Genomic DNA, 26,647 nt, shown 5'->3' on the forward strand with positions numbered 1-26,647 from the left:
GGAAAGGACAACTTAACATTAGAAGACTCTCTTCCCCTCCCCTTTAGTTGTTCTACTTAGGTTGTTTTAAAAACTGGGCATATTCTCAGTCAGTATTTAATTCTAAGATAATTGGTAGCTCCAGGTTGACATCCAGGAGCAAAAACTGTCTAGCTGATGTTCTGGAGCACAACACTGACACCAGTTGAGTGCTTCTTCAGTAGCCATTTTATTTCTTTGAGGCTACGAGGAAGGACTAGAAAACCATTGCTCTAAGCTGTGTTGTTTTTAAGTTTGGAATAATTAGAGGGGAAAGAGCGAGAAGAATATTTTAAATTGAATACATTTTTCCTCCCTGTTTTAAGTGTGGTGTTTTAGGTAATGAAATGTGTCTTTGTTCGTGTACAGTACTGAGTTAGGCTGGGTTAAGCAGCAGCTGCCAGAAATGTTTTAAACTTTGACAGACAAGGTATTGCCTTAGTGATCTTGTGTTAGAACAAGATTTTAACAATACAAGTTAATAGTGTGTTTGCACCAGGAGTAATTGTTTTTCATTTAAAAAAGCTATTACATTTTGTTAGTTCCGCTATAATAGGGATGTGGAGCTGTACCCTTGCTCTTCGACCCCATTTCTCAGGCCTGATATTGCACTGGGATAGATGTGATAGGCCCATTACTGGGTCTGCTCTTAGCCAAGTACTGGGCTCAAGGAACCAGCAATTCGAACTATGTCACACTAAATAAATGATTTGCAGAAACTAATGGAGCAAGATTAGAGGCTTGCACAAAGCATAGCATGGTTTGATTTAAGATTGGGGAAAAGACTTATTCAGGTTGCATATTGTGGATGGCTAAATTGTGTACCTATCATATTTGGAATGCAAGCACTCAGGAATGAATCATTTGGACGAGTGTTAAATTGAAATTGTGAACGTTTTCTTACCCAATGACCTTTGAGGGTCAGGGAAGCATTTGAGAAATAGTACCTTTTAATTGGAAAGGTACAATACTTCGAGTAGTTTTTATTCAATGAGATGTCATTAAATATTACTATTGGGAGAAGAGAGAGGGAGAACAACTTATTTGTGCAAGGAGAGATGATGGTAATTTTACGAGTTGGGGAGCCTCTCCTGCTGGCAACACAAATTGGACATTGGGCACAGACCACTCATGAATTTCTGACTAGAATGAGTTGTGAGCAGATTGAGCCCAAATTTCCATTTTGTGCTGTTGGCAAGTGAGGCTCCCTGCTGGCAGCACGGACTCATAAAATTACCTCCAATATCTTTATTTTTCAACTTAGCTTTTAACACTGGTATAAATCTGTCAAACCTTGGAAGTGCAACATATCCAAGAGTAATGACATCTTAAAGCTGCCAGAAAGTGACATAGCATTTTCAAAATAGATCCTGTTCAGCAAACAAAAAAAAGCAACAGTGCACCTATTTTTTGATGCAGGAAAAGAAAAAAAAGTTAATTTGATAAAACAATCAGGAATTTATTATTACGTGTCCAGAATTATAATTTAAAAAGCTACTGTTCCCAGGAGAATAGGGCCCAAACTGCTGTTGGCCTCTTCGGAATTATCAAGCCCCGAATCCCGACCATGTTCCCACCTGTCAGCCATCTCTTTGACCCATCCACTTTGTACCCTCAGTTGGCTTCCATCCGCTACATTCCCCATTGTTCGCTGGTTCCTGCTTTAGGTTCTGGCTTTACATTTCTGCATTTAAGTGGAACTTCTTTGCTTTTTAAAATGAATTAATAGACAGAAAATTATGGGCTGGGTTTGCACAATTTTCTGATTTGCAATCCCGGCATGAGTCAGGAGTGCTGAAGCAAAATGTGTTCACTTTACTATGTATTACGAAGTTTGGTGATTTATAGTCTTTAATAAACATTAAATTCCCATAAACAAACAAAAACTATCTGCTGAATCCAAAGCAAAATACTGTGAATGGTGGAAAGAAATAAAAACAGGAAATGCTGGAAACACTCAGCAGGTCAGGCAGCATCTGTGGCGAGAGAAACAGAGTTAACGTTTCAGGTCGATGTATCTTAACTGTTTCTCTCTCCACAGATGCTGTCTGGCCTCCTGAGTGTTTCCTCCATTTTCTGTTTTTACAAATTACCTGCTGATGTTAAGAACATAAGAACATAAGAAATAGGAGCAGGAGTAGGCCAATTGGCCCCTCGAGCCTGCTCCGCCATTCAATAAGATCATGGCTGATCTGATCCTAACCGCCAATCCACTATGACAGGACTATCTCCTGAATCTAACAGCATTAGACACACGAAAACAGGAGCAGGATCAGGCTACACGGCCCCTGGGCCCGCTCCGCTACCCACAGGGCCATGACCTATCCGAACCTAGACTCATGTCCAAATTCCTGCCCGCTCCCCGTAACCCTTAATTCCCTTTTCTACTAGGAAACTGTCTATTTCTGTTTTAAATTTATGTAATGATGTAGCTTCGACAGCTTTTTGGGGCAGCATATTCCATGGACCTACCACCCTCTGAGTGAAGTAGTTCCTCCTCATCTCAGTTTTGAAAGAGCAGCCCCTTATTCTAAGACTATGCCCCCTAGTTCTAGTTTCACCCATCATCTGGAACATCCTCCCTGCATCCACCCGATCCAACCCCTTCATAATCTTATATGTTTCAATAAGATCGCCTCTCATTCTTCTGAACTCCAATGAGTAGAGTCCCAATCTACTCAACCTCTCCTCATATGTCCATCCCCTCATCCCCGGGATTAATCGAGTGAACCTTCTTTGTACTGACTCGAGAGCAAGTATGTCCTTTCTTAAGTATGGACACCAAAACTGTATGCAGTATTCCAGGTGCGGTCTCACCAATACCTTGTACAACTGAAGCAATACCTCCCTATTTTTATATTCTATCCCCCTAGCAATGAAAGCCAACATTCCATTGGCCTTCTTAATCACTTGCTGCACCTGCATACTAACCTTTTGAGTTTCGTGCACCAGGACCCCCAGATCCCTTTGTACTTCAGTACTTTCAAGTTTCTTGCCATTAAGATAATAACTTGCTCTACGATTTTTCCTGCCAAAGTGCATAACCTCACACTTTCCAGTATTGTATTCCATCTGCCAAATCTCTGCCCACTTACTTAGCCTGTCTATGTCCCCTTGCAGGTTTTTTATGTCCTCCTCACTCACTACTTTCCCTCCCATCTTAGTATCATCTGCAAACTTTGACGTGTTACACTCGGTCCCCTCCTCCAAATCGTTAATATAGATTGTAAAGAGTTGGGGACCCAGCACTGACCGCTGCGGAACACCACTGGTTACTGATTGCCAGTCTGAATATGAACCATTTATCCCAACTCTCTGCCTTCTGTTAGATAGCCAATCCTCTATCCATGCCAGAATATTACCCCCAATCCCGTGATTTTTTATCTTAAGCAATAATCTTTTGTGTGGCACCTTGTCAAATGCCTTTTGGAAGTCTAAATACACTACGTCCACTGGTTCACCTTTATCCACCCTATATGTTACTTCCTCAAAGAACTCCAGCAAATTTGTCAAACATGACTTCCCCTTCATAAAACCATGCTGACTTTGTCTTATTAAATGATGATTATCCAAATGTCCTGTTACTGTCTCCTTAATAATGGACTCCAAAATTTTACCTACCACAGATGTTAGGCTAACCGGTCTATAGTTTCCAGCCTTCTGCCTACTGCCCTTTTTAAATAAGGGTGTTACATTAGCAGTTTTCCAGTCTGCCGGGACCTTTGCTGAGTCCAGGGAGTTTTGGAAAATTATTACCAATGCATCCACAATCCCTACTGCCACTTCCCTCAAAACCCTGGGATGTAAGCCATCAGGTCCAGGTGATTTATCCGCCTTGAGTCCCATTATTTTACCAAGTACTACTTCCTTAGTGATTTTAATCGTATTTAGCTCCTCCCCCCCTATAGCCCCCTGCTTGTCAAGTGTTGGGATATTCTTGGTGTCCTCTACTGTAAAGACTGATGTAAAATATTCATTCAGTGTTTTTGCCATCTCCATATTTCCCACCATTAATTTCCTGGTCTCATCCTCTAAGGGACCAACATTTACTTTAGCCACCCTTTTTCTTTTTATATAACTATAAAAACTCTTACTATCTGTCTTTATATTTTTTGCTAATTTACTGAAGGAAACCACATTAAAATTTCTAGATAAAATACACACCCAAAGATACCCTGTACTTTTTCCAGACAGTTAAGACAGTGATTTTTAGAGAATCAGTAATAAAGTGTTTGATTTCCCAAGTTGGTGATTGCATTTCTGAAATTTCTGTAATTGAGAGAGGAAAAAGTGGTATAAATCGGTGATAGTGGCTAGAGCAAACACGATTACAAAATCTGATGACATGCCTAATGGAGCCTAGCATGGGATTGTTTAGACATCTATAGATGCTTCAGCTGATGAGAAGTTAATAAACAATAACTAATTAAATACTGTGTAAAGAACTTTCTAAAAAGACGGGTGAAATAATTGGGAAACAAATTCAGATTAAAAATGCTTTTAAAATTGTTGCATTTTCAAATAAGTTGGAGCTGTTGCTGCTGTTTATTTTCCAGATTATTACTGGCCACCTCAGCTGAGAAGCTGAATGCACTGTTAAATAGTTGTTTATAGCTTTCATCACCAGTGCTTCTGGGAACATAGGAACAGGAGTATGCCATTTAGCCCCTCAAGCCTATTCTGCCATTCAATGAGATCATGGATAATCTGTGACCTAACTCCTTATACCTGCCTTTGTCCCATATCTCTAAATACCTTTGTTTAACAGCAATCTATCAATCTCGGATTTAAAATTAACAATTGACCTAGCATTAATTGCCGTTTGCGGAAGAGGGATCCAAACTTCCACTACCCTTTGTGTGTAGAAGTGTTTCCTAACTTCACTCCTGAAAGGCCTGGCTCTAATTTTTAGGCTATGTCCCCTAGTCCCCAACCAGTGGAAATAGTTTTTCTCTGTCTACCCTGTCAGTTCCCCTTAATATCTTGAAAACTTCGATCAAAACACCCCTTTTGAATTCCAGGGAATACAACCCTAGTTTTTTTAATCTCTCCCCGTAATTTAACCCTTGCACTACAAGTATCATTCTGGTAAATCTACGCTGCACTCCCTCCAAGGCCAATATATCCTTCCTAAGATACCCTTCCTGTGATGCCCAGAACTGCTCACAGTACTCCAGGTGTGGTCTAACCAGGGCTTTGTATAGCTGCAGCATAACTTCTAAACTGTTATCCTCTAGATTTTGATTATTTTTTGCACCTGTCATGACATTTTAACGATCTATGTACATTGAATCCCAAGTCTCTTTGGACTTCCACTTCTTCTAGCTTTTCGCCATTTAGAAAGTACCATGCTCTATTATTTTTAGGTCCAAAGTGGATGACCTCACACTTGCCTATATTGAAATCCATTTGCCACAGTTTTGCCCATTCACTAATCTATTAATATCTCTTTGTAATTATATGCTTTCTTCTACATTGCTTACAATTCAGCCTATCTTTGTGTCATTGGAAAACTTGGATATGTGGCTCTCTATCCCATCATCCAAGTTGTTAATAAATACTGTGAATAGTTGAGATCCCAACACAAATTCCTGTGGGATGCCACTCGTCACATCCTGCCAATTAGAGTACCTGCCCTTTATCCCTACTCTGTCTCCTGCCGCTCAGCCAATTTCCTAACCAGGTCAATAATGTGCCCTCAATTCCATGAGCTACAACTTTAGCTAACAGTCTCTTATGAGGGACTTTATCAAATGCCTTCTGGAAATAACATCCACAGACATTCCCCTGTCCACTACTTTAGTCACATCCTGAAAAAATTCAATCAGGTTCGTCAGGCATAAACTACCCTTTACAAATCCATGCTGGCTCTCTGATCAGCTGAAAATTTTCATGGTTTTCAGTCACTCCATCCTTAACAATAGACTCTAGTAATTTCCTGACAACAAATGTTAGGCTAACTGGTCTATAATTCTCTGCGCATTTTTCCAGTCTAAAGGAATGGTTCCTGAATTGAGAGAATTTTGGAAGATCATAGTTAGGACATCTGCAATGTTCTCACCTACTTCCTTTAAATCCTGGGATGAAAACCATCTGGTCCTGGAGGTTTGTCACTCTTTAGTACATAAAAGCATAATGCCGTAAGAGTTAGGAGCAGGAGTAGGCCATAAGGTTCCTCGGGCCTGCTCTGCCATTCAATAAGATCATGGCTGATCTTTGATCTCAACTCCACTTCCCGCTGGACCCCCATATCCCATATTCCCCTAGAGTCCAAAAATTGATCTATCTCAGCCTAGAATATACTCAACGACTGAGCATCCACAGCCCTTTGGGGCAGAGGATTCCAAAGATTCACAACCCTCTGAGTGAAGAAATTCCTCCTCATCTCAGTCTTAAAAAGGCCAACCCCTTATCCTGAGACTATACCCCCTAGTTCTAGACTCTCCAGCCAGGGGAAACAATCTCTCAGCATCTACCCTGTCAATCCCCCTCAGAATCTTATATGTTTCAATGAGATCACCTCTCATTCATCTAAACCCCAACAGGCCCAATCTACTCAATCTCTCCTCATAGGACAACCCTCTCATCCCAGGGATCAATCTAGTGAACCTTTGTTGCACTGCCTCTAAGGCAAGTATAGTGGCATTATTTTCTTCATCACTATTATTTTGCTTACGTTAATTCTGATGAGTCCCTGTCCCTGATTCAATATTAGTTTCCTTGGGATGTCCGGCATGCTAGCCTCTTCCTCTACTGTAAATACCGACACAAAGTAATTATTTAACATGCCCGCCATGTCCTTATTTTCAATTATATCACCGTAATCAGTTTTTAAAGGGCCTTCATTGCTCTTAACCACCCTCTTTTTCCTAGTATAATTGTAAAAGTTTTTTCTGTTGATAATGATATCCCTTGCAAGTTTATTTTCGTACACCCGTTTTGTAGTTCCTACTATCTGTTTTAGCACATTTTGCTGTTCTTTGTATCTTTCCCATTTGCCATGATCTGTGCTTTTATTTGCATTCTTGTAAGCTTTTTCTTTTAGTTTTATGTTGTCCTTTACCTCTAGTCATCCATGGCTTTTTTTTGGCAAGTAGAGCTCTTGCCCCATAGGGGTATAAACTGGTTCTGTATCACGTTATTTTTGAACACCTCCTTCTGATCTTCTATTGTTTTACCCATGAACAAATTTGCCCAGTTTACTGTGGACAGCCTCTACCTTATCCCGTTGAAGTTGGCCTTACCTAAATAAAAAGAAAGACTTGCATTTATATAGCGCCTTTCATGACTTCAGGATGTCCTAAAGTGCTTTACAGCCAAAGAAGTACTTTTGGAGTGTAGTCACTGTTGTAATATAGGAAACACAGCAGCCAATTTGCGCACAGCAAGCTCCCACAAACAGCAATGTGATAATGACCAGATAACCTGTTTTTAGTGATGTTGATTGAGGGATAAATATTGGCCAGGACACCGGGGATAACTCTTCTGCTCTTCTTCGAAATAGTGCCATGGCGTCCTTTACGCCTACCTGAGAGAGCAAACAGGGCCTCGGTTTAACGTCGCATCAAAAAGATGGCACCTCCAACAGTGCAGCACTGCCTTGGTACTGGACTGGAGTGTCAGCGTAGATATTTGTGCTCAAGTCGCTGGAGTGGAACTCTGGAATCGAACCTTCTAACTCGGGCGCAAGTAATACCACTGAGCCACAGCTAACACACATCTTGAATGTTAGGCTGCGATTTCGCCTACCGAGGCGGGTCCAGTGCGGCCGGGGTCGGTGGCGGGGTGCGACCCCGCTGCTGGCTCCAGCCCGCTCTGTGAAAAGAATTTTACACTGATTGGGCTTGTTACGCGCACCCAGCGTGTTTGCCGGCCAATTGAAGGAAGCGGGTCTGATGGCGTTATTTGGTGACGCGTTATCAGTCAGTTTCCTTAAAGGGACCATGCGCAAATTGATTTTGACTGTTGTGCTGTCAGTGTTCTACAGCATTGGGATGCTGCAAACACCGACAAGCACTGCACAGAGGTGCACGGCTGCACACAAGCTCTCCCATGACTCCCTCCATATGCTTATGCAGGGAGCCACGGAATTCAGGAAGGTTCTCTTCCCTTCCAATGGGCAAAAGAGACCTCCCCAGGAGATCAATGCAGCCTGGTTGCACATTGCACAGATGGACACAAGCAGAGATGTTGTTAGGAGGACCAGACTGAGGTGGCGCAAACATTTCAGTGATCTCAGTAGATCTCGAAACGTTACTGCAAAGCCACACTCAACCTCATCCTCCTGTGCAACTCATCACATCCCCATCACTCTTCCTTCCCTACCCTACTCCTGCATATCCTTATGCCAACTCACTTTGCACCTCCACCCATCCTTCTCTATCTACATTATCACTTCCCCATCTCAGTAGCCACCCGTCACACTCACCCTCATCCTAGTCCAATCATAATAACTAACAACACACAAGGATAGGCACTCTTGCGAGGAGGGAAGCCTCAGGCTACAGGACGATATAGCTTTGTTGGTTAGATGGGCAGAACAGTGGCAAATGGAATTTAACCCTGAAAAGTGTGAGGTGATGCATTTTGGGAGGACTAACAAGGCAAGGGAATACACAATGGACTCTAGGAAGGACAGAGGATCAGAGGGACCTTGGTGTGCATGTACATAGATCCCTGAAGGCAGCAGGACAAGTAGATAAGGTGGTTAAAAAGGCATATGGGATACTTGCCTTCATTAGCCAAGGCATAGAATATAAGAGCAGGGAGGTTATGATGGAGCTGTACAAAATGCTAGTTAGGCCACAGCTGGAATACTGTGTGCAGTTCTGGTCGCCACACTCTAAGAAGGATGTGATTGCATTGGAGAGGGTGCAGAGGAGATTCACCAGGATGTTACCTGGGCTGGAACGCTTCAGCTATGAAGAGAGACTGGACAGGCTGGGGTTGTTTTCCTTGGAGCAGAGAAGGCTGAGGGGGATCTGATTGAGGTGTACAAATGTATGAGGGGCATGGATAGGGTAAATAGAAAGGAACTTTTCCCCTTAGTAGAGGGGTCAATAACAAGGGGGCATAGATTCAAGGTAAGGGGCAGGAGGTTTAGAGGGGATTTGAGGAAAAACTTTTTCACCCAGAGGGTGGTTGGAATCTGGCACTCACTGTCTGAAAGGGTGGTAGAGGCAGGAACCCTCACCACATTCAAGAAGCATTTAGATGAGCATTTGAAACGCCATAGCATACAAGGCTACGGACCAAGTGCTGGAAAATGGGATTAGAATAGACAGGGCTTGATGGCCAGTGCAGACACGATGGGGCGAAGGGCCTCTTTCTGTGCTGTATAACTCTATGACTCTATGGGCAGGATTTTCATTGAGCCGTGGAGGCGGGATTGGGGGTGTGTTGGGGGGTTAAAATCGCAAAAACTGGCATGCGGGACCCCCGCCCCCCCCCCGCCTGCTTCCCGACTCCGAGCAATTTTAACTCAGTCGTGTCTGATGGGCCCGACTCCGTCCCGCATCTAACAGGCAGGACTGGACCTTAAGGCCCTTAACAAGCACTAAATGGCCTCTATAATCCTATTTTAAAAGGCCCTTGCGATTTTAACCCTTTTCCCACGTGAAACATGCCTGGTGGGAAATACGATGGTGAAACCTGGCGGGAGCACTATTGGATTGCTGACTATCAACTGCAGGTCAACCATTAAAGAGGAGATTTGATCAGCAATGATTTGCAGGTGGCAGGACTTAGTGGTCTCAGGTCTGGGGCAACTTTTAGAACGCTTAACCACACCTGTGGAAGGTTGGAGCCTGACACCCATCTCCAGTGTGACCTCCTGGGAAACCCCTCTCGCCACCTTCACTCAGCGCTTCCTCAACTGAGGCATATACCAGAAGCATGGGAGCCATTTATTTCCTTCCCATCTGGGCATTAGAGGAGCTCGAGCACCAGCCGCGGCACCAGCAGAACCAGGAACAACAGCAGCAGCAGCAGGAGCGCCAAGCTGCTGCTCACCCACCTGAAGCTGCACAGGCCAGAAGGGGCCAGCGCCTGGAAGCCCGTCGGCGCAGGAGATATCCCCCAAACAGGGTCTACAGACACAGGGTCAGCTATCTCAACATGTCTGAGCAGCAGTGCCAAAGGCGGCTCCGACTTTCATGAGAGGTAGTGACTGACATCTGCGCAATGCTACAGCAAGACCTGCTGCCCAGAGGACCAGGTGGACAAGCATTACCAGTGGCCGTCAAAGTCACCACTGCATTCAACTTTTTTGCCTCAGGCTCATTCCAGGGATCAGCAGCAGACATCAGCGGCATCTCCCAGGCGGCCACACACCCTTGCATCATGCAGGTAACCTTTGCCCTCGCGCACGATCACATCCATTTCACCAAGGATCGAGCAAGTGTCACGGCGCGAGCGGTTGGATTAGCTCATCTGGCAGGCTTTCCAAGGGTGCAGGGTGTCGTTGACTGCACACATGTGGCCCTTAAGGCATCCCATTGCAATCGAGGTATTTTTGTCAACCTTAACGTTCAGCTGGTGTGTGACCACAAGAAGGAAATTTAGCATGTTTGTGCCAAGTACCCTGGCAGTTGCCATGACTCCTTCATACTGTGCCAGTCTAGTGTGCCTCCATTATTCAGTCCGCCAGACCAACTTAACGGTTCTGTCAACCCACCTCCACATTAGTCTCACAGATATCGGGTCTGTCATTGCAGAACGGACCCGATACCAAGCGGGGGGGGGGGTCAAAAGCAATTCTTCCCAGCCGACCCACTGCCAAACACGCCCGCTGACCCTCCGAAAAATTCCCCCTTTAGTAGCTGTTTTGCGTTTCTTCCTTTCAAACAAAACATTGAACTCAATCATATTATGATCGCTGTTAGATATTTGCTAATATGGGGCGGATTAAAATGGGCAATGATGTAATAAAACTCACTACGCACTTGGTTTGAATATAAAGCAAGACTTTAATCAACTTGTTTCAAAACATGGAGGTCTAGTTATCTTTCACTAGTTCCTGTTTACAAAATATCCTGGGAAGCTGGGCCCATGCCCGAGTATTTATACTCCTTGGACGGCGCCACTAGCTGGCCGTCCAGTGTTATTTCATGAGTCTTTCTTCATGGATCATAAGATTCATAACATTCTTCCTCCCTAAAGATTTGGAAGACTTCCTTTTAACGGATTAGCCGGACCTTGAACAGCCACAGTCTTTTAGCTCTTCGCTTGTGGCTGGAAGGCACGTCCCCCCGGACCGTGTCTGGGTCCCTGGGTTGCTTGATCCGTACTGGTAGGTCGACAGGGCCTGTGTCACCTTGATCGACCTGAGGGAGACCGGGGAGATCGTGACTCCGGGTGCGGGTCCCCACAGGCGCAGAGCTGGCTTCATTTTGTTTGGTAGCCGGGGATTGACTGGCATCTTGGCTTCGGGTGGCCATCCCATGGGGAGCGCTCAGCTCCCTGAGTTGATCCGGTGGAGTAGCCGGCAGATCTCTTGATGTCCCAGGTAGGGCGTCATCTCCAAAGGTGCGCAGAGTGTCTGCATCATTACCGTGGGAGCCTCTATCATTTGGGTCCGTGGGACCGGTTGGACAGGGAGCCAGATCTCTGAGTGAAGCGGTGGACTCCTGGCCATCAGGGTACCGTACATGTGCGTAAGTGGGATTAACGTCCGTTAACTCCACCTCATCGACGAGGGGATCGTTTTTGGCAGATCGGACGAATCTTCGGACCAGCACGGGGCCGGGAGCTGCCAACCATGACAGTAGGGACGTCCCATGTGTGGAGCGACGCTGGAACCTGAAGAATCGCTCGTGAGGCGTGATGTTGGTAGACGTGGAAAGAAGAGACCTGATGGAATGCAACACGTCAGGGAGCATAGTTTACCACTGCTGGTCTGGTAGATTGCGTGACCTCAGTGCAAGATGAACAACGTTCCAAATTATAGTGTTGTATCTCTCAACCTGTCCGTTACCGATGGGATGATACAGTGTCGTTTTACTTGTGGCGATTCCCTGTTGGGAAAGATAACTTTTGAGTTTGCTTGACATGAAGGAGGGACCCCGACCAGAGTGGATGAAATTGGAAGTACCGCAAAGGACTTGGTCGAGGCATTTGATCACTGGAAGTAAGCATATTGGGACAGGGGAAAGCAAAGGGAAAGCGTGAATATTCGTCCACCATAGTAAGTACAGGAAACTGTGTTATATCCGGCACCGACGGGACCGAGCTGTTGCCGATCTATCAAAACTGCCTGACATACAAAGTTAATGTTGAAGCATACGGAGGTTTTCATCTCCGTATCTGACAACAAACACTGTTGCTTAGCAACAGCTTATAAACAGTCGGCCCTTACCTTGGAAGCGTCTCTGTAGCTTAGCAACAGCTTCAGAGAGACTTTCCAGAGCCCGACTGTTGAAAACAAAGCCACGAGAAGAAAAACAACCTAACAAAACGGCTCCTGATTTCTGCCGGTAGGTCGAGGTTTCCGGACATGCAACCTCTGGATAAACCAAAGTTTCCTGTAAGTAGGTGTTTCGCGTTGAGGAAGGCAATGGCCATCTAAAGTCAATGCTGAGTCGCTGCATAGCGTGTATGAGCGAGCCATCCGATGGACGGAAGAATTGCTGTTTTAATTCTGCACAAATTCTACAGGAGGAGCATGTTCTTTTCACATCTTCCGTAGAAAATGGGAGATTTTTAGATCGCACAAAGTGCAGCATACGGGTAACACCAGGATGGCATAAGTCAGTGTGAAGATCAGCAAGAGTCGAAGTTGACATAGAAGAGCAGAATGCCCGCGTGAGGGTATCCGAGGCCACATTCTTTTTGCCGGGTCGATAATGTATGGTGTATCCAAAGGCAGCCAATTCCATCCTCCAGAATTGTATTTTGTTATTCTTGATGTTAGTGCGTTTCCGGTTATCCAGCATAAAGGCCACGGAGTGCTGATCGGTTCTAAGTGTGAAATGGCGACGAGCGAGAAAATGACTCCATTGACGTACAGCTTTGATGATGGCCGTAGCCTCCTTCTCGACAGGAGGATAATGGAGCTCGCTACCCTGCAAAATTCTGGACAAAAATGCAATGGGTCGACCACCTTCATTCAAGGTAGCCAAGATCGCCACCTCTGATGCATCGCACTCGACCACGAAAGGGAAATTTTCATCAATGGAGTGAAGCGTGGCTTTTTCCAGTTGTCGCTTGAGGAGGTTTAAAGCTGAAATAGCTGTTGCCTCCAACGGAAATGACTTCGCGTGAAGCAGGGGCTGGATCTTGTCGGAGAAGTGGGGTATCCACTTCGCATAATAGGCAAACATGCCGAGTGCCGAACGAAGAGAGCTGAGATTCATAGGGGGAGGGAGCTCCTGAAGCGGACGAAGTCGCTCCGGGTCTGGTTTGATGACACCGTTGCCCACCCAGTAGCCAAGGATGTTGACTGATGTTACTGATTTCACAGATTTGGACTCAGTTAAGGTTAAGTTGCGACGACGGAGAATGTCAAAAAATTTCTGGAGGTTGGCATCATGCTCCTTTTGGTCATGACCAGCAATGGTGATATTATCTAGATATGGAAAAGTGTCCGTTAAGTTCTCCTGTTTGACTAGGCTATCCATTGCCCGTTGAAAGATGGCCACCCCATTGGTGACCCCAAATGGAAGGCGACAAAACTGGTAAAGCCGACCATTGGCCTCAAAGGCCATATACTTTTTGTCAGAGTCCTTTAAAGGTACTTGATGGTATGCGCTCTTTAAATCAAAAGTTGAAAATACCTTGTACTTGGCAAGGTTATTGACCATGTCATCAATGTGTGGTAGTGGGTAGGCATCCAGGTCGGTATACTGGTTAATAATTTGCGAGTAATCAATACAAAGACGTTTCTTCTGTTGCTTCAGAGCATTTTTTAACAATGACGACTTGAGCCCGCCAGGGAAATGAACATGGCTCAATGATACCGTCAGCTAGAAGGCGAGAGATTTCCGCCTCGATCAAGGATCGATCATCTTGGCTGAAACGTCGTGATTTAGTGGCTATGGGCTTATATTGAGGGGAAAGATTGGAAAACAAGGAGGGCCCGTCGAGCGAAGCCGCCGAAAGCACACAAAACGGTACTTTGGAAATAGTAAGCTCCGGCTTTGACCCTCCAAACTCGAAAGTGAGTCTTTTGTGTTGTTTCTGGAAATTTTGTCCCAGGAGCACATCACTGCATAGGTTTTTGAGCACCCCGAGCCGGGTGGAGACATAAGTGCGACCATTGAGAATAAGGTCGACAAGACAAAAGCCAGAAGAATTGGTGGTCAGTGTCGTCAGAGCCATTGCAATTTCCCTGTCCGAGGGGTAAATACGCAGTTTTAACTTACTGACAGCCCATTCACTAATGAAGCTGTCAAAGCTGCATGAGTCGATTAGTGCGCTCAGAATGTGTCCATTTACCGAAACCTTCGTGGCTGCATGGGACAGACTTTGGGGAAAAACAGTGGTGATGGGTGGAGGTGCAATTTTACTCTTGACAGCTGTAACCTTAGTAGTGGTTCTTGGGGGAGGAGCAGTTTCATAGATAGCAGCTGCAAAACTAACAGGAGCTCTCGACCGGTATACCTTAGAAAAGGGGCCTTTCTTACTAACAGAGGCTCTTGACTGGCATATCTTAGAAAAGTGACCTTTCTTGCTGCAATGATTGCAGGTTGCATTACGAGCAGGACAAAATTTCCTATAATGGAACGCCACCCCACAGAAGAAACACTTCCTTCCAGATTGCTAAAATGCCGCTAGGGCAGGGTCATCATCAGTGAAGACTTCTAGGGTAGGGTTGTCATCCGCTAGGTTAGAGTCATCATCAGTGAGGGCTTCCGCCCGCGACCTATCGAAGGAGTCATTAAAAGTGATAGCAGCAGCCCGTGCACGAGGTAAAAGATAGGTATCTGCATTCCTCTTTGCTAAGTCCAGGGAACACGCCTGGTCATAGGCAGCCTGTAACTCAAGGGTTTTATTCACCAACAGACGCTGGCATATGAAGGGAGACGTAATTCCATTAATAAAGGAATCACGAATTAGCTCCTTCTGGTACTGCTCAGCTGTAACAGCTTTAAGGTTACAATCCTCGCTGAGCCTGCAAAGCTTTTGAAGGAATTTGTCAAGTGATTCCCCGGGTTGTTGTCGAGTTGTGGCCAATAGATGCCGAGCAAAAATTTCATTTGGGGCCTTAACATATAGTCGCTGTAATATTAGGATAGCGGAATCATAGTCTACACAGTCTTCGATATAGTCAAACACATGAGGACATACATAATTGGCAAGTATCTCTAATTTTTCAGGAACATTCTCACCACACACCCTGAGGAAGTTGCTGAAGGTACGATACCAGTGTTTCCATACCTTAGCAGTTGTAGGTAAATTTGGGTCCAGGTCAAGATGGGCGGGTCTGAGTAGTTTGTCCATGATGGATTGATTTCTACGCTGGAGTTCCCTTCTGCAGTTGAAGTTGTAGCTGGCTGTTCCCAAAATCACTCAGAGCGTGGAGTCGATATCAAGTTGCTTAAATTGACGTAATAAAACTCACAACGCACTTGGTTTGTGTATAAAGCAAGGCTTTAATCAACTTGTTTCAAAACATGGAGGTCTAGTTATCTTTCACTTGTTCCTGTTTACAAAATGTCCTGGGCAAGCTGGGCCCACGCCCAAGTATTTATACTCCTTGGACGGCGCCACCAGCTGGCCGTCCAGTATTATTTCATGAGTCTTTCTTCATGGATCATAAGATTCATAACAGGCAATATGTTATTTTGCCCAAATCTGCAAGCCATTCAGAACAGCAGTGTGAGTACAAATGAAAAAAAAAATAGGACCTCAAAGGTCAGGATTGCTACCAGTGCCACGTGCTAGTCAGAGTAGAAATAGAAGGATACTTCAAATGAATACGTGGCTAGAGGAATGCTGCAAGGAGGAGGGATTCAAATTCCTGGGACATTGGAACCGGTTCTGGGGGAGGTGGGACCAGTACAAACTGGACGGTCTGCAGCTGGGCAGGACCGGGACCGATGTCCTTGGGGGAGTGTTTGGTAGTGCTGTGGGGGAGAGTTTAAACTAAAATGGCAGGGGGTTGGGAACCTGAGCAGGGAGACAAAGGAAAGGGAAACAAGGATAGAAGCAAAAGACAGGAAAGAGAATAACAAAGGTGGCAATCGGGGAAATCAAGGGTTTAAAACAAACATGGCCACAGTAAATAATAATTCTAAAAGGTCTAAGAGCGTTAAAAAAACAAGCTTGAAGGCTTTGTGTCTTAATGCAAGGAGCATTCGTAATAAGGTGGATGAATTAGCAGCGCAAATAGAGGTAAATGAATATGATATGATTGGAATTACGGAAACATGGCTCCAGGGGGACCAAGGCTGGGAACTCAACATCCAGAGGTATTCAGTATTCAGGAAAGATAGGCAAAAAGGAAAAGGAGGTGGGGTAGCATTGCTGGTTAAAGAGGGGATTAACACAATTGTAAGGAAAGATATTGGGCCAGAAATTCGTGAACGGGGCTTGCCGCGCGTGCAAGCCCCGTATATGCACTTACCCAACGCTCCTGCCGATCACCTCCAGGGACGCCTGGAATTGGTGTTTCAAAAAGAAGAATCCCGGGCAGCGTATGACGTCACGCCGCCCAGGAGTGCAACCAGCGCGAAGCCTGGAGCGTGCAGTGCAAGTGAGACACGCCCCTTAAGGTCTCATTGTAGTAGGACACGCCCCCAATCTCTCCAAGCAGCTGCAGAGGACTTTGTAGTTACACAGCTGCAGGGAAAGTAAGTTATCTGCTATTTTATGAATGTTTTGTGAACTTTTATAAAATTTTAAAAACGTTTACATTATTTTGAAGAATCTGAAGTAGTTTTAAACAGAATTAAAGCAATTTAAAGACTTTTAAAAGCCCTAAAAGAATTATTTTAATTCCATGTATTTATTTAGCAATGTCGTCGTCATACGTGTCTTCACACTGTTCCCTTTGGGGAACTGTATGAAGTGGTGGAAGGATTTATGGCCATGATTAACGCTCATTCCGTGACCGTAACCATCTTTGAACCAGCCATTAGGGTGGTTAGTCCTATGGCGGGAGGGTTTTACGGGCTCCCACAAGCTATACAAGGAGGGGGGGCCACCCACACCCACGGACGCAAATATCCCACTGGATGTCAACCCAGAATTTAGAGCCAGAGCTCTGACTCCACTTGCCGGGACTGTCTGGAGCGGGGTTCGAAACCCTACCCTGATCTGGCCCAGCGGCGGGGATCCTACCGCTATGCCAAAGGCCCAATCCGATTAGCAACGTGAAATGGCTGGAATGAGCACAATTCACGGCATTAAAAGAACTCACAATTGAACTGATGATGACCTCAGCAATCTCCTCAAGGAGGTGGAGGCGCAGCGCCTGCTCATCATTGGTAATGAGAAGTCAAAGGCGCCGCAAAAAGGGCAGATGATAGCTTGGTCTTTCAAGTGGCAGCATAGGGCTCCAGTCACGGGGAGGGAAAAGGCGCAGGAAACGTATGGGTGTCACCTTTTGTGCGGAGTGGGCCTTTTGCGTAGCAGTAAGCATCCCCGCCGCTGTGCCAGAAGGAGTAGGGTTTCGAACCCCACTCCAGACAGTCCCGGCAAGTGGAGTCGGAGCTCCAACTATAAATTCTGGGTGGACATCCAGCAGGATACTTGCGTCCGTGGGTGTGGGTGGCCCCCCCCCCCCCCCCCCCCAGATGGGTTGTTGGAGCCCGTAAAACCCTCACACCATAGGACTAACCACCCTAATGGCTGGTTCAAAGATGGTTACAGTCACGGAATGAGCGTTAATCACGGCCATAAACCCTTCCACCACTTCATACAGTTCCCGAAAGGGAACAGTGTGAGGATATGTACGACGATGACCTCTTACGCAATGCACCTCCTTGGACCCTCAGTCGCAGATGCGAGGGGGCAAATCGTGCAATTGTTAAATTTTTCATTTTTTTTACATGTAAAATGTTGGCCCAGTAATTCCCTTCCAAATGCGCGAGTACGGTCGGGGTACTTACGCGTCTGGCCGGAGGAAATGCCGGTTTTCAGCATGCACAGCGCATGCGGGGAAAACCGGCATTTCCTGTCCTCTGAACGAAGGGGTTCAGAGGCAAAACGCGTGCGCAGTAAAATTCGCCGCTTTCATTCATGATTTCAGTGAGGTCAAGTCCTTACAACTTACACATGAAAAAAGCATGGGTACAGTTGCTCCAGAGGCTGCGGAGGAAGATATTTCTTATCGTGGAGCTTCTGAAAGTATGTATGTCTGTATATATTCCTTTGCGTGTTATGTATATATTCCTTTACTTATGTGTATGAATGTATTATTTAATTATGACTTTCAGAGAAAGTAACTTATTGGAAAATCATAATTAAAAACATACATTCATACACATTAGTAAAGGAATATAAAGCATACATACATATACGTAAAGGAATATATGCGGACATACATACATAATTACTTATTACTGATGAAAAGTTTCTTTCTTAAAAGTGCTGGAAATGTTACATTACTCATTTTAGAACACTCATTTTCACATTCCATTCACACAGCCACAATTGCTCCTTCTACCTACCGTTCTGAAAACCCGTTTAAATTTTTTTTTTTTAACTTTAAAACTTACTTAAAATTTCTTAAAATAACTTCCCTCCCTTTCCCAAACAAAAATATTGCCTTTCAGAAGCTCCACGATAAAATATATCTTCCTCCGCAGCCTTGGAACAACTTTACACCTGCTTTTTTCAAGTGTAACTTGTAAGGACTTACCCTCACTGAATCCATGAATGAAATCTACGAAGTTCACTGCGCAAGCGCTGCCTGTGCAGTCGCACGCGCTGTGCCTATGAACCCCTTCGTTCCGAGGTCTGGAAATGCCGGCGTTCCCCGCATGCGCTGTTCATGCTGAACGCCGGTATTTCCAACGGCCAGATGCGTGAGTACCCCGACCGTACTCACGCCTTTGGTCACGAATTTCTGGCCCATCAGCTCTGATGATGTGGAATCTGTATGGGTAGAACTGAGAAATACCAAAGGGCAGAAAACATTAGTGGGAGTGGTGTATAGACCCCCAAACAGTAATGCAGAGGTTGGGGATGGCATTAAAAGGGAAATTAGAGAAGCGTGCAATAACGGCACAGCAGTCATCGTGGATGACTTTAATCTACATATAGATTGGGCTAACCAAATTAGTAACAATACTGTGGAGGAGGAATTCCTGGAGTGTATACGGGATGGTTTCCTGGACCAATATGTCGAGGACCCAACTAGGGATCAGGCCATCTTAGACTGGGTATTATGTAATACATAGATACATAGATACATAGAAGATAGGAGCAGGAGTAGGCCATTCGGCCCTTCGTGCCTGCTCCGCCATTTAATGAGATCATGGCTGATCCTTTAATTCAGTATCCCGTCCCCGCCTTCTCTCCGTAACCCTTAACCCCTTTTGCCCGTAGAAATATATCTAATTCCCTCTTAAATATATTTAATGAGCTGGCGTACACTGCCCTCTGTGGCAATGAGTTCCACAGGTTCACCACTCTCTGAGTGAAGAAATTCCCCCTCATCTCTGTCCTAAATGGTTTAGCCCTTATCCTTAAATTATGTCCTCTAGTTCTGTTCTAATGAGAAAGGATTCATTAGCAATCTTGTTGTGTGAGGCCCCTTAGGTCGGAGCGATCATAATATGATCGAATTCTTCATTAAGATGGAGAGTGAAGTAGTTGACTCAGAGACTAAGGTCCTGAATTTAAATAAAGGGAACTATGATGGTGTGAGACGCGAGTAGGGTAGGATTGATTGGATAATGTCACTCAAAGGGTTGACGGTGGATAGGCAATGGCAAACATTCAAAGATCACATGGATGAACTACAGAATTTGTTTATCCCAGTTTGGCATAAAAATAAATCAAAAAAGGTGACTCAACCGTGGCTTAGGGAAATTAGGGATAACATAAGATTCAAAGAGATGGCATATAAATTGGCCAAAAAAAGCAGCAAACCTGAGGATTGGGAGCAGTTTAAGATTCAGCAAAGGAGGACAAAGGGATTAATTAAGAGGGGGAAAATAGATTATGAAAGTAAGCTTGCAGGGAACATAAAAACTGACTGTAAAAGCTTTTATAGATATGTGAAGAGAAAAAGATTGGTGAAGTCAAGCGTAGGTCCCTTGCAGTCAGAATCAGGGGAATTTATAATGGGGAACAAAGAAATGGCAGACCAATTAAATACATATTTTGGTTCTGTCTTCACAAAGAAGGACACAAATAACCTCCCAGAGATGTCGGGGAACATAGGGACTAATGAGGGGGAGGAACTGAAAGAAATCAATATTTGTAGGGAAATGGTGTTGGGGAAGTTGACGGGATTGAAGGCCGATAAATCCCCAGGGCCTGATAATCTACATCCTAGGGTACTTAAGGTAGTGGCCCTGGAGATAGTACAGTAGATGCATTGCTGGTCCTCTTCCAGAACTCGATAGACTCTGGAACAGTACCCATGGATTGGAGGGTAGCTAATGTTACCCCACTATTTAAAAAAGGTGGTAGAGAAAAAGCGGGGTATTACAGACCGGTAAGCCTGACATCAGTAGTGGGGAAAATGCTAGAGTCCATTATAAAAGATGTAATAGCAGAGCACTTGGAAAGCAGTGACAGGATCGGACAAAGTCAACATGGATTTACAAAAGGTAAATCATGCTTGACTAATCTAATGGAATTTTTTGAGGATGTAACTGGTAAAATAGATAAGGGAGAACCAGTGGATGTGGTGTATTTGGACTTTCAGAAGGCTTTTGATAAGGTCCCGCATAAGAGATTAGCTTGTAAAATTAAGGCACATGGGATTGGGGGCAAGGTATTAACTTGGATAGAGAACTGGTTGGCAGATAGAAAGCAAAGAGTTGGAATAAATGGGTCATTTTCCGAGTGGCAGCCAGTGACTAGTGGGGTACCGCAAGGATCGGTCCTAGGACCCCAGCTGTTCACAATATATATTAATGATCTGGACGAGGGAATTGGATGTAGTCTCTTCAAATTTGCCATGGTGTGGAGATGCCGGTGTTGGACTGGGGTGGACAAATGTAAGAAGTCACACAACACCAGGTTATAGCCCAACAGTTTTATTTGAAATCACAAGCTTTCGGAGCGCTGCTCCTTCATCAGGTGAAGTGGAGAGATGCCTATGGACACAGATTATATAGTCAGAGAATAATGCCAGATGATTACAGGTAATCTTTCTAACTGCCATTTATCACACCTTGGCAGAGAGATAATCACAGCAATCAAAGGTGTGAATGGTGTCCAAACTGGTCAGTCAGGAAAACATTACATCAAAGAACAATGAGGTGGGGTCACAAGGGGTAAAATGTTGCAGATGCTGAGGTCTGTATGAAAAACAAAAAACAGACAAAAAACATTTTCTTTGCTGGAAATCACAGCAGGTCCGGCCACATCTGTGTAGAGAGAACAAGCCAACGATGACTCGAGTCTGGATGACCCTACGTCAGGTGGGGTTACATGTAGCGTGACATGAACCCAAGATCCCGGTTGAGGCCGTCCTCATGAGTGCGGAACTTGGCTATCAGCGACACTACAGACTTCTTACAGAAATTCAGCACCCACGGACCAGTTGAACCAGGAACACTCCTCGCCACGATGGACGTCTCGGCACTCTACACCAGTATCCCCCACGATGACGGCATCGCTGCGACAGCCTCAGTACTCAACACCAACAACAGCCAATCTCCAGACGCCATCCTACTACTCATTCGCTTCATCCTTGACCACAATGTCTTCACCTTCGACAACCAGTTCTTTACCCAAGCACACGGAACAGCCATGGGGGCCAAATTCGCACCCCAATACGCCAACATCTTCATGCACAAGTTCGAGCAAGACTTCTTTGCTGCACAGGACCTCCAACCAACGCTATACACCAGATACATCGACGACATTTTCTTCCTATGGATCCACGGCGAAGAATCACTGAAAAGACTACACGGTAACATCAACAAGCTCCATCCCACCATCAAACTCACCATGGACTACTCCTCAGAATCGGTTTCATTCTTGGACACACGAATCTCCATCAAAGACGGACACCTCAGCACTTCACTCTACCGCAAGCCCACGGACAACCTCAGGATGCTCCACTTCTCCAGCTTCCACCCTAACCACGTTAAAGAAGCCATCCCCTATGGACAAGCCCTGCGAATACACAGGATCTGCTCAGACGAGGAGGAACGCGATGGACACCTACAGACGCTGAAAGACGCCCTCGTAAGAATGGGATGTGACGCTCGACTCGTCGATCGACAGTTCCGACGGGCCACAGCAAAAAATCGCATAGACCTCCTCAGAAGACAAACACGGGACACAACCAACAGAGTACCCTTCGTCGTCCAGTACTTCCCCGGAGCGGAGAAACTACGCCATGTTCTTCGCAGCCTTCAACATGTCATCGATGACGACGAGCACCTCGCTAAGGCCATCCCCACGCCTCCACTATTCGCCTTGAAACAGCCGCCAGCCTCAAACAGACCATCGTTCGCAGCAAATTACCCAGCTTTCAGGAGAACAGCGACCACGACACCACACAACCCTGCCACGGCAACCTCTGCAAGACATGCCAGATCATCAACACAGATACCATCATCACACATGAGGACACCACCCACCAGGTACATGGTACACACTCATGTGACTCGGCCAACGTTGTCTACCTCATACGTTGCAGGAAAGGATGCTTCGGAGCATGGTACATCAGCGAGACCATACAGACACTGCGACAACGGATGAACGGACACCGCGCAACAATCGCCAGGCAGGAGTGTTCCCTCCCAGTCGGGGAACACTTCAGCAGTCAAGGACATTCAGCCTCCGATCTTCAGGTAAGCATTCGCCAAGGCGGCCTTCGAGACACTCGACAACGCAAAATCGTCGAGCAGAAACTGATAGCCAAGTTCCGCACTCATGAGGATGGCCTCAACCGGGATCTTGGGTTCATGTCACGCTACATGTAACCCCACCTGACGTAGGGCCATCCAGACTCGAGTCGTCGTTGGCTTGTTCTCTCTACACAGATGCGGCTGGACCTGTTGTGATTTCCAGCAAAGAAAATTTTTTTTGTCTGTTTTTTGTTTTTCATACAGACCCCAGCATCTGCAACATTTTACCCCTTGTGACCCCACCTCATTGTTCTTTGATGTAATGTTTTTCTGACTGACCAGTTTGGACACCATTCACACCTTTGATTGCCGTGATTATTTCTCTGCCGAGGTGTGATAAATGGCAATTAGAAAGATTACCTGTAATCATCTGGCATTATTCTCTGACTATATAATCTGTGTCTATAGGCATCTCTCCACTTCACCTGACAAAGGAGCAGCACTCCAAAAGCTTGTGATTTCAAATAAAACTGTTGGACTATAACCTGGTGTTGTGTGACTTCTTACATTTCTCCAAATTTGCAGACGACACAAAGCTGGGTGGGAGGGTATGCTGTGAGGCGGATGTTGTGAAACTCCAGTACGATTTGGACAGGTTGGGTGATTGGGCAGAAACATGGCAAATGCACTATAATGTGGATAAATGTGAGGTTATCCACTTTGGTGGCAAAAACAGGAAGGCAGATTATTATTTGAATGGCAATAGATTGGGAGAAGGGGAAGTGCAAAGAGACCTGGGTGTTCTTGTGCACCAGTCGCTGAAGGTAAGCATGCAGGTGCAGCAGGCGGTTAAGAAGGCAAATGGTATGTTGGCCTTCGTAGCAAGAGGGTTCGAGTACAGGAACAAGGATGTCTTGCTGCAGTTTTACAGGGCCTTGGTGAGACCGCATCTTGAGTATTGTGTGCAGTTTTGGTCGCCTTATCTGAGGAAGGACATTCTTGCCATGGAAGGAGTGCAGCGATTATTCACCAGGCTAATACCTGGGATGGCAGGAATGACGTATGAGGAGAGATTGTGTCGATTGGGCTTATACTCACTGGAGTTTAGAAGATTGAGAGGGGATCTCATCGAAACCTATAAAATTCTGTCAGGCCTGGACAGAGTAGATGCAGGAAGGAAGTCCCCGATGGCCGGCGAGTCCAGAACTAGGGGTCATAGTCTAAGGATAAGGGGTAAGCCATTTAGGACTGAGATGAGGAGGAATTTCTTCACCCAGAGAGTGGTGAACCTGTGGAATTCTCTACCACAGAAGGCAGTGGAGGCCAATTCATTAAATATATTCAAGAAGGAGTTGGATATATTTCTTAAGGCTAAAGGGATCAAGGGATATGGGGAGAAGGCAGGAACGGGGTACTGAATTTGGATGATCAGCCATGATCTCATAGAATGGCGGAGCAGGCTCGAGGGGCCGAATGGCCTACTCCTGCTCCTATCTTCTATGTTTCTATGTTTCTATGAACTGAATCACACAAGTGCCAGCTACTGTTGGGACGTGAACCTTTGATCCATTGTGTGACTGAACGACTTGCAATGCATTTTAATATAATCTGGTAACAACTCAGGAAATGGATACTTTATATTTAATTATATTATTGCTGACTTTATATATAAAATATTATTTATTCAGTGTTGTTTTAAAGTTCCGTTTTAAATATGTTGGGGGGGGTGTTTTGTTTTTGTTTGCACAAATTACACTGCTGCACCAAATTAAATTTTTATTGATGTAAATTTCACATTGGAAGGAGTAAAGTTACATCACTTACCGTGTTAATTCATAGAGCAACAAGTCAATGAGGTTATTTAACAATTACAAAAATTATAGGGAAAGTATTGTTAGTCAAATTTGACAGAACGGTGAACACCGCGAGTTGGATTTGTTTTTCCTCACGCTTCAGCTGCAATTATTTTAGTGTTGTAAATTGGTGGATGTTTGAATTGTGAGGTCAATGGGGTATTTGGGACCTTGGTGAACGGTGGGACCAATAGTCTATCTGCTAAACTAATTCAATTTAAAGATATTGAAAGAAACAGAGCAAACGACGGAGAAGGAAATGGTGTGAATTAGAGTCATATTAAATATAGAAAGCGAAATAAAGAAAAGGAAAAAAGATTGGATTAAGAGAGGGAGAAGAAAATGAGACAGAAAGGAAAAGTAAGAAAAAATTGAAATATTTAAAATTAAAAATTTTAAAAACTACTATGAACATTTACTAGCTGCATGAGTGAGACGACATAGTTTTAATTGTTCCCTTTCTAGGCGACCAAAGGTGAGTGGCATGTCAGGGCCATAAATCACCCCATTAACAGGGTCCTTATGTTGTGAAATAGCAACCCTAAATTTCTGCGGCACGTTTAATTCGTATTTACGACGCAAATCCAGCAATTTCTTGACAATTGTGGGGAGGTAGACGGCGAGCTCTTGTTTTTGCAAGGCTAACAGTGGGCCAGCGCAATTCGTGGCGATTTGCAACTCGTGGTGTATCTCTTCCTCGCCTCAAATTGCTGGGCTTTTTATGCACTTATAAAGCACTTTTTTCGTAACTTGTGCACCATGAATTCGTCATTATTTTTCCAGCAATACTGGGCCATTGCTTTCATTCATCTGGGTTCATGGTATTGCAATTTATCAATTTATCAAGAGCCCTACAGTTGAAAAAAATTGTATGTTAATTTCCATGACTTCTCATTGGCCTGTGGTAAGCCTGTAATCAAATTAGTAATTGTTATAAAGGGCGTGTCATGGGACATAAATTTATCATGGCTTAAGATACAACTGTGTTCAATATTCCATCAGTCATATGAAAGGGAGGGAAAAAACAAAATTATACAAAAATACAATTTGTCCAGTGGTGAATGTAGAATTTTTGAAGGAAGAAATAATACAAAACTTGTTTGGTGATCTGGGAGCATGCCTCCTTATGACACTTTGATTTGTAACATTTTTTGGTGCATTTTCCCACATTGTGAAGTCTACCGTTTGAAACCAATAATTTATTCTGGAATTCTAAGGATAAGGGGTAAGCCATTTAGGACAGAGATGAGGAGTAATTTTTTCACCCAGAGAGTGGTGAACCTGTGGAATTCCCTACCACAGAAGGCAGTTGAGGCCAATTCATTAAATATATTCAAGAAGGAGTTTGATATATTTCTTAAGGCTAAAGGGATCAAGGGAGAGAAGGCAGGGACAGGGTACTGAATTTGGATGATCAGCCATGATCTCATTGAATGGCAGAGCAAGCTCGAGGGGCCGAATGGCCTACTCCTGCTCCTATCTTCTATGTTTCTATGTTATGTATTAAATATTGAAATATTAGAATAAAGTAGTTAAGCATTGTAATTGACTTGATTTTTGCACCATCAGAAGGTAATACTCAAGCTCACCCAAACTATTGAGATTATTAAAAATGAAATACGCAGGGTTCTTTTGTTATTGCTTGTGTTCCAAAGTCACCAACACAAACTTCAGTACTTAGCCATTTCAGTGTTTGGTAAATACTATATTACAGTTTATTGTTTCAGAAACTTGGAAAGAGTCTGCTAAAACATCACTCATTGCTTGCAACACTTTTAATAGCAAATTAGAATAAGCTGCCTTTAGGTGCCCTTTTTCAGAACACATCAGATGAAGAGTTGATATCAAAGCCTG

The 26,647-nt window shown here is 44.6% G+C and overlaps 1 protein-coding gene across 1 annotated transcript in view; it reads left to right on the forward strand.

The window, feature by feature from the left end:
- The window catches only part of LOC147111533 (UDP-glucose:glycoprotein glucosyltransferase 1-like), a 680,288-nt gene that overhangs the window by 226,875 nt on the left and 426,766 nt on the right, over window positions 1–26,647 (forward strand). The gene's annotated exons all lie outside the window — the stretch shown is intronic.

This window comes from Somniosus microcephalus, chromosome 10 (genome assembly GCF_052327205.1).
Source record: "Somniosus microcephalus isolate GS21.2 chromosome 10, FLI_Smic_1.0, whole genome shotgun sequence".
NCBI classification, from domain to species: Eukaryota; Metazoa; Chordata; class Chondrichthyes; order Squaliformes; family Somniosidae; genus Somniosus; species Somniosus microcephalus.